The sequence below is a fragment of the Miscanthus floridulus genome, chromosome 13 (genome assembly GCF_019320115.1).
Source record: "Miscanthus floridulus cultivar M001 chromosome 13, ASM1932011v1, whole genome shotgun sequence".
NCBI classification, from domain to species: Eukaryota; Viridiplantae; Streptophyta; class Magnoliopsida; order Poales; family Poaceae; genus Miscanthus; species Miscanthus floridulus.
Genome location: NC_089592.1, coordinates 81,156,639 through 81,165,441, shown reverse-complemented (window position 1 = coordinate 81,165,441; position 8,803 = coordinate 81,156,639). Strand labels below are relative to the sequence as shown.

Here is an 8,803-nt window from a genome sequence, read left to right as displayed (position 1 = left end):
TTTACTGGTGAAATAAAATCAAAGGAAGGTTGTTAACTGCTGGAAAAAGAAAAAGGTCAAAGGAAGCTTTAACTGCTTGAAAAATGGTAAAAAAATTAAAACGAAAATAAGCTTGTCTACTGGTGAAATAAAAAGTCAAAGAAAGCTTGTTGACTGCTGTAAAAAGGAAAAGGTAACAAAGGTTTAAAAATAAAAAATTACAGTGCGGTGAGCGTGGATCGAACACGCGACCTTCAGATCTTCAGTCTGACGCTCTCCCAACTGAGCTATCCCCGCTTACATGCTTTGGCGTACTTACAGGTATACTAAACAACAAAATCAAAACGCCTACAAAAGCTGTGCGCTGAGACTAAAACACAACCAATTGCCCGTGCTAACGCTACTGCGGCATCTAGAAAAAATAAATCATAAAACTAAATCAACAGACGAAAGAAACACAAATTCACAAACATTTATGTCTAAGTCATCCATGTGTGTACTTCAATAGATAGATGTATGAGCCGGAAAAAAACAGTAACAATAGCAAAGCTGCATATACTCCTATATATGACTCTACCAAAGGCACATATGATTGTACACGCTCTTTCTGTGTCTGCCTTCCTCCCTGGATGTCCCTCTTGAACAGCTATTCCCCATTTCAGATTGTTCTCTTTTGATCCTCTCACTTCATAAGCAAGGCAACATCCTCTCACTTCAGGAGCACGCAGACAGCTACATGAGGATGCAGTTCGAGTATATTAATAAAAATGCTAGAGGGGAGTTTCCAATTTCTTCAATAGAAGCAAGAGCAAAGGAAGATGGACACGATAAATCCCTAGGCCAAACAGCACGAAGCGCTCAAAGGATGGGTGCCGGACGATACAGATACAATAGAAACAATGTTAGGCAACAATATGATCCATTTTCAAAATGCCTTCTATATCCCCTCTTTCAATGGCACACACACCTCAAATATGCTATGCTGAATGTAAATCGAATTATGCTTTGGTGGTTCAATAAAGCCGCACAAACCTTTTCTTTTAAAAAAATCACCTCTTCCAATAGAAAGATCAATAGCTGAAGATGGCCTTCGGGGCTTACAGGTCTCCATTCTACTCAAACTCCTAAACTTCCAAAAGCACAGAGTAAAGAATATGCTGGCGGTTGGGAGCCCTTTACACATTCTACCGCGGATTCATGAGTCTCAACAATTTTGTTAATTATATTAGCTAAACTCGTTCCCCATGAGTCTAATCAAGAGTCTCCATTGTACTTGGCTAACAAACAAAAGAAAATAGAGTAGCAGTCCAGTTATGCAATAGAGATAAATACATAATGTAACCCGGGTTGCAACAATTTTTTTTGCCAGAGATACTTTTAAACACACCTAATGAAATTTACGCATGATGCTCTATGATCCAATGAATGATGAAAAATCTCAATTCATACATTTTGTCGGTGTTTCGAACCGTCGACTAGTAAATTTATGTTTGCGTGTCTGTCCTGGATGGTGCGCTCAGAGGACACAAGGGCTTATACTGGTTCGGGCGGAATGTCCCTACGTCCAGTTTGAGGCAGCTCGTGTTATCGGCACTTGTTTGTAGTAGGGGTTACAAACGGGCGAGAGAGGGAGAAGGTCCAAGTCTATGATGGAAGGATCGAATAGAGTTGAGTCTAGTCAAACTCGTTAAACCGTTCAGCGTTGAGCCGTGCCCTTCGTGGGGCATCCTACTTCCTCTTTTATAGTTGAAGGGGAAGGTGCAGGTTACACGAGAGAAAGAGAGAGAGAGAAAAGCGAGGAGGAAGAAGGCCTCCAGGGTCGTGGCACCCTTCATCTCCTTTACACGGGTCCCGCCGGTCCTGTAGATGATGATGGGGACGGCTCCATGTCGTGACCGTATTCATCACTGGCACTATACGTGGGCGTCGTCGGCCGGTCGTGGCGCTCCATTTCGTTCCGGCGGGCGGCATGGTTAGCAGATACCCCCATCGAAAGTCGTACGGGGACTAGGTAGCAAGCTCCGGCACGCCCAACACTGTTGGTGACGTAAGTCCTCAGGTATGGCCCGTCGTGGCCGTGGGTCACGTCAACACGTGCCTATTCCCTTTCTAGTGTCAAAAGTTTGACCCTAGGTTCGTACTCTTAGACCCGTAGTGGTTGGAGGCGGTACTGACCCCTGTCGGGCAAGGCAGAATCCCCCTTCGAGGGGTCTGGTGAGGCGAAGTCCGCGCCCGAGGGGTCAGGCGAGACGGAGCCCGCACCCTCAGGGTTAGACGTGATAGAGCCCACGCCTAAGGGGTCTGGCGAGACGAAGTCCGCGCCCGAGGGGTCAGGCGAGACAGAGCCCGCACCCTCGGGGTCAGACGCGACGGAGCCCACACCCTCGGGGTCGGGCGTGATGGAGCCCGCGCCCTCGGGGTCGGGCGTGACGGAGCCCACGCCCTCGGGGTCGGGAGACACGGAGCCCGCACCCTCGGGGTCGGGCAGGACGGAGCCCATACCTTTCGGGGTCGGGCGAGACCAAAATATGCTCTTGACCATCCAGGCGAGTTAGCGTTCGTGACCATCAGCTTCCTTCTTCTAGGTGTCCCTAATACTGATACCGGACAGTAGTCCCCGAGCCTACGGAGGAGTAGGTTACTCCTTCGAAGACTTTTTTAGACAGAAGGATTCTGAGGGTCGTGATCTCCCTTTGCGGGCCGCGGGATGTCTTGGTAGGGTCGTGATTCCTTTCTGTCGCATTCGGACTCTTCGGGAGCATGCAACTACGGGATTCGGGGTGTCGGAAAAGATCTCTCTTGATTCCGATCCCTCCCTAGGATCTGATCGATCTATCATTGATATGCGACCGCGTACTCGGTCTCCTTGCGAGTCCAACTTCTCCCGAGCTCCCGCTCGTAGTAGGGGTCTGGTCGAGGGGTCAGCTCGTCTTATGGTCGTCCTCCCTCAAGCGTTTTTTCGATAAAAACGGAGGGGCTGAGCCGTGCCATGTTTTCCTCGATGGACGAATCATGGTGCTCGGTGAGTTGTTAACGGGGTAGTCTGAGTGGGGCCCTGGCTTCCCATTCATGGGGTCTGGCATGGGTTAGCTGGTGATTGACTCTAGATTCCTGACGGCCAGTCCATATAGTTCTGAGGTCTGTTCGACCGGTCCCAATGGCTCATTGCCTTTCTTCGAGGAAAAACAATGGACCATGCTCCGGTCAAGACTCGAACGTGGGTCGGGATGCCCGTGGCGCTTGTGCGCCCGGGTGCTAGCCGCTAGCGGGCCCATCCTTAACCACCCCTCACTCTAAAGGTGCCTTAGAGCAGTTGTGAACCCATCGATAGGATGGGCCAACCTTCGAACTGTAGGGCCTTAATGGGCCGTGGGAGCGTTTTTAGCTGTGTATCCCTCCTTACCTGTGGCGGTTTATAGCCCATCAAGGGGGCAATCCATCATTCGGTGCACCCTTCGAGGGGGCGGCCGGGGGTGGCGTGCGCACGACTCCTGGAGAGGTGAAGTGACGAGGCACGGTAGGTGTGTCGATCGAGGCAGACGGTTTGCCTCTCGCTCCACCTTCCCCTATAACTTGGGGTTTCTCCCTTCATCTTTGATACGCCTAACCGCAGCCTCATCCTCTCCGCTTCTTCGCCGCAAGCGCTCGGATTTCTTGCTCTCTCTTTTCTGTCGTCGATGAAGTTCTCGTTCCTCCGCCCTTGCTTCAGATGTAGTCCTGGTATCGCTCCGACATCACCCATGCGCGCATGGAGGGCCTCATCAAGCGCGGTCTTCTCTATGGGAGAACCAAGGCGGTGGAGTGGCTCGTGTCCGGTTGTGAGGAGGTGTTGGCACCGCCCGATGGCTATGTCGTGTCCTTTGTGCCCTTCCATGAGCGTAGACTCACAATTCCTCCCCACCTATTCTTTTGGGGACTGTTGCACCACTACCAGATCGAGTTGCAGCACCTGAATCCCAACGGGATCCAGCATATCATGGCCTTCATCGCAATGTGCGAAGGATATCTAGGGATCGAACCCCACTTCAAGCTATGGAGGTACTTCTTCTTCGTCTCCCTACACAAGAAAAGGGAGAGAAGTGGGGACCTATCGGTGCCGATGGGATACGCAGGTATCCACCTTTGGGGCCACTTGTCCGCTATCGAGGTCCAATAAGGGATGGCACGCGCTTTGGTTCTACATGAAGAACGACGCCGCCGCCCCCTTGCAGTACTTAATCGGATGCCTCATCGAAGAGGCACCACAGGTGTGGTCATGGGGACCTCCCGAGAAGGAAAAGAAGAGGATGCACAATATCCTTGATGTCATCGTGTTCCTAAAGAGCCACAACCTTTGTGGGGCCGGTGTCATCGGGGCATATCAGGCAAGGAGGGTGGCGCCGCTGATGGCGCGCACCCTCCCATAGTACAGGATGACGCCTAGCGCGTAGCTCAATGGGACGGTGCTCCCCTAGGGATCGCTCCATGACAGCGAGGTCACGCTGCGCATCAAGGAGGCGACAAAGGAGTTTGATGCCATTTTCTTGATCCCGGGACATCTCGTGATGTGGCTGGACACAGGCTTCATTGAGCTACTGGCGGGGTTGGGTTTTTGGGCCTCCGTCGCGCCGCTGCTGGAGCATGTGGCCGTGAGGGTGCCGAACCACATCGCAGATGAGAAGAGGAAGAAGGAGAAGGACGACAAGAAGGTGAAGCGATGGGCAAAGGAGTGGGCAAAGCTAAACCTAGGAAGGTGGCAACAAGGCTTGGAGGAGGAGGAAGAAGAAAAAGAAGATGAAGGAGACGACTCTAGGTTGCTCGTCCAATGGGACGAGCTAGGAGGAGAGGACGAGGACCCATCTCTGCCTCAAGCGTGGCCTTTCCCATGGCATGCCCCAGGTAGGAGGAGGAGGATGAGCCCCTAGAGCCAGCGGAATCAAGCCGCCTCGCTCCGTCTAGGTCTTCCTTGGTGCCCCTAGAGCTGGCAAGAACCGATCGCTCCGCTCCGTCCGGGTCTTCTGAGGTGCCCCTGGAGCCATCGATAATCGATCGCTCTGCTTCAACCGGACCCTCTAAGTATAGGGAGGGCTCGAAGCATCAACACGTCGATGAGGCACAGCCAGGGTCAGGCGGACTAACCCCAAAACATCAACGTCCGGTGGCGTCAAGGTGAGTTAAGAGTTTTTTTGTCCTTTCATTCTAATGAATTTTTGCCGTAAACTGATCGTCATGTCCTTGACAAACTTGGATCACAAGGGACTCTCCTAAGGCTTGCGCTAAAGAAGAGCCTTGCCCTCCGGCAGACACACCAGGAGCCGACTAGCATTACGCTAGAGGTGAGCGGGAGTGGCGCCGAGGCGGCCGTGGCATCGACTAGAGGGGCGTAGCTGGTGGCTTCATCCATGGGGGAGCAGATGGAGGGGGCATGTCTAGGGCTCCCATGGTGAATGTGGTGCGGTTGGGTGTGGCCACAGCATCATAGGCAGAAATGGCGCAGCCGGGGCCTTCATCCGCGCAGGTGGCCATGACATCACATGCAGAAACAAAGTAGCCAGAGCCATCATCCTTGTGGGTGGCCGCCTCTACGCCATCATCCTTGTGGGTCGCCGCCTCTATGGCAAGGCGGATGGTGGAGGATGCACTCAAGGCATCCGTGGCAGACGTGGCGCGGCCGAGTGCGGCCATGATGTCACAGGCGAAGACGACGCAACCGGAGCCATCATACGTGCAGGTGGTCGTGTCTGCGGTGGGGCGGGCAGGAGAGGGCACACTCGAGGAGTCCTTAGTGGATGTGGTGATGGGGCAGACCTCTACGTCCATGTCACCCGCCCCCTCTATAGCCAGAGGGGCCACTCTAGAGGAGTTGCTGCCGCAAGAGGGGTCAGCGCCGCTTGGGATTGGCGTGGAGCCATCTTGGTCTCTGGTCCTGGTGGGCGACGACCCACATGCGTGGGGAGGATCCCAAATTCAATGGGCAGATCGGTGGGACCTAGGGCAACATTTTTTGCCCTTGATGACGCCACGGAGGAGAGAGAATGGGAGAGCATCCACACGGAGGTTGGGACCATGGTTCGTGCCCTGACCACCACGCTGAGCTCGTTGCGCGACGTCGTCGCCCCAATTGGCCAGGTATGATATGACCATATTTTCGACTCTCATTTTTCCTTTCCACGCCTCTAAGTCTTGTCCTCTCCGCAGTCCCTTATGGTCCACACCCAGGAGAAGTCCCAATTCCTTCATCATGAGAAGGACGTTTGGGACCGTCTCGCTGAAGAGACACAACGGAGTGATGGGCTGGCCACACAGCTCTCCACCGCCCATCAGGAGGTGGCTGAGCTTGCCCCCACCACTCAGGAGCTGGCCGACCTTTGAGTTAGGGAGAAGGATGCTCGCGAGGATGCCCGTGAGGCCAAGGAGAAGCTCACGGCCCTGATCGAGAGGACACGTGTGGACGCCGTGGAGTCTGAGCGTCTATGGAAGGACAGAGATGATTTGCTCTAGGCCGTAGAGGGGCTCCATATGGAGCAGGACTTGGCTCACCAGGAGTGCACCGACGCCCAATGGCAGATCAACCTCCTCAAGGGCGAGCTTGAGGAAGAGAGGGACCTAAAGGTTGAGGCCTAGGGCATGACTACCAGGCTCGCCACGGAGGTCGGTTGGTGCTAGGAAGAGATCCGGAGCCTAGAGGCCAAGGTGATCCGGTAGCGCAAAGAGGTGCGCAAGCTCCGAGCAAACATGGAAGGTGAGCCTCTGGTTTCCCTTGTTGTCCTTATTCTTGGAATCCGCGGTTGGCCTTTTGACATGGTTGGTGTGTGACTTGGATAGGCCTTGATGACAAGCCTAGGACAGAGGTGGTGAAGAACCACGGCCTGGAGAGGGAACTCGGTGAAGTGAAGGACTCTTTCCTGAAGGAGAGCAATGAGCACGATACCCTACGTGTCGCCATCTAGCTAGTCTACGACGACCTTGAGCTAGCCCCAGAGCAGGAGAAGAGCTCGCTCACGGTTCATGCCATCTGAATTATGAATCGAGCATGCGAGATCAGGAGACACGCGCTTCGTTTCTACATTCATCGGTCGTTTGCGATCGCTCGTTCTCATTATGAGAACATTGTTCTACCGACGATGAGTCAAGGTTTCACGCCCGGCTATATCGAGACCGAGCTAGAGGAGATCAAGGAGATAGTGGCCCCCCTAGCATAGGATCTAGCTGTAAAGATCAAGGATGAAGTCGTCCCCCCGAGGGGTTAGTTAGTTGGATGAGCCATGTGTTGAACTTGTAATAAATTGACAACTTTTTAATTTTTGTTTTGGTTGAATAGACTTTTGGCCCTTCTCTTTTTTATGTATAAAAAGGTTGATGTGATTCGACCCTTCTGATGTTAAGGTTGTAAAGCTCTAGGTGTGGGCAAAAAAACTCTAACCACGCTGGTGACCAAAAACACTATAGCCAATAGGCGTAGGTTTCTTGCGGTCCGACCAGTTTTACTCAGCGTTTGTTTCCACAACTCTTGCTTCTAGATCTATTCTTATCAGTGTAGATATATTCTTATCAGCCCCTGAGTGAGGCTCGACCCCATGTTGTTGCTGGGGTCGGGTGTCACTAAAGATCAAGGAAATGATAGCAAAACTGATAAGAGAAAGTGTTTTTGCGTTTCAGAAATATCATTCTTAATTTTCATAGGTACATGCATAGACTAGGGGTAAAAGCGACATAGCTACTCGATGTTCCAGGCGTTGGTGAAGACATTGCCATCGATGGACTTGAGCTTGTAGGTGCCCTGCTAGAGCACATCTGCGATGATGTACAGTCCCTCCCACGGTGGAGAGAGCTTGTGGCGGTTCTTGTTGCTCTGGACAAGGTGGAGCACCAGGTCTCCGACGTTGAAGGCCTGGCCCCACACACGGTGACTGTGGTATCGGTGTAACATTTGCTGATACTTGGCTGAGTGGAGGAGGGCAACGTCGCGTGCTTCATCAAGCTGATCCATGGTGTCCTCGAGGGATGTCTTGGCTCCCTACTCATTGTACGCCCTGACCATCGACACTTTGTAGTCGAGGTCGGTCGGGAGGACCACTTTAGAACCGTAGACCATGAAGAAAGGCGTGTAGCCAATCGACCGGCTAGGGGTCGTCCTCAAGCTCTAGAGTATAGCGGGAAGCTCCATAGCCCATCATTCGCTGAATTTGTTCAGTCGGTTGAAGATTCTAGGCTTGAGGCCTTGCAAGACCATGCCATTCGTGTGCTCGACCAGCCTATTTGTGTGGGGGTGCACCACAGCAGCCCAGTCGATGCGGATGTGGCAGTCATCACAAAATTGGAGGATTTTTTTCCTAGTGAACTGCGTGCCATTGTCCATGGTGGAGTTTGTGACTCCAAAGCGGCGGGTGATGTCGAGGAAGAATTGCACGGCCTGCTCAGATTTTATCACAGAAATTGGCAGAGCCTCTATCCACTTCATGAACTTGTCCACGGCGATAAGCAAATGCGTGTAGCCCTCAGGTGCCCTTTTGTGGGGTCTGACCAGATCAAGCCCCTAGATCGCGAATGGCCACATGATGGGGATCGTCTGGAGTGCCTAGGCCAGCAGGCGGGTTTAACGAGCGTAGTACTAACATCCTTCATAGGTGCGCATGGCCTACTCGGCGTCAGCTATCGTGGTTGGCCAGTAGAAGTCCTGTCAGAATGCATTCACGACTAGGGTCCTAGGTGCAACATGATGTCCACAGATCCCACCGCGGATATCTCTTAGCAGTAGCTTCGCTTGTTCGATAGGGATGCAACACTGTAGGATCTTGGTATGGCTTCGCTTGTAGAGTTTCCCCTTAATAATGGCAGGACTTGG

The 8,803-nt window shown here is 52.7% G+C and overlaps 1 non-coding gene across 1 annotated transcript; it reads right to left on the bottom strand.

Annotated features, from left to right (window-relative positions):
* Window positions 1–203: 203 nt before the first annotated feature.
* On the bottom strand, window positions 204–276 carry TRNAF-GAA (transfer RNA phenylalanine (anticodon GAA)). The gene has a single exon. It is a non-coding gene; the product is annotated as a tRNA-Phe (tRNA).
* Between the last annotated feature and the right edge of the window lie 8,527 nt (window positions 277–8,803).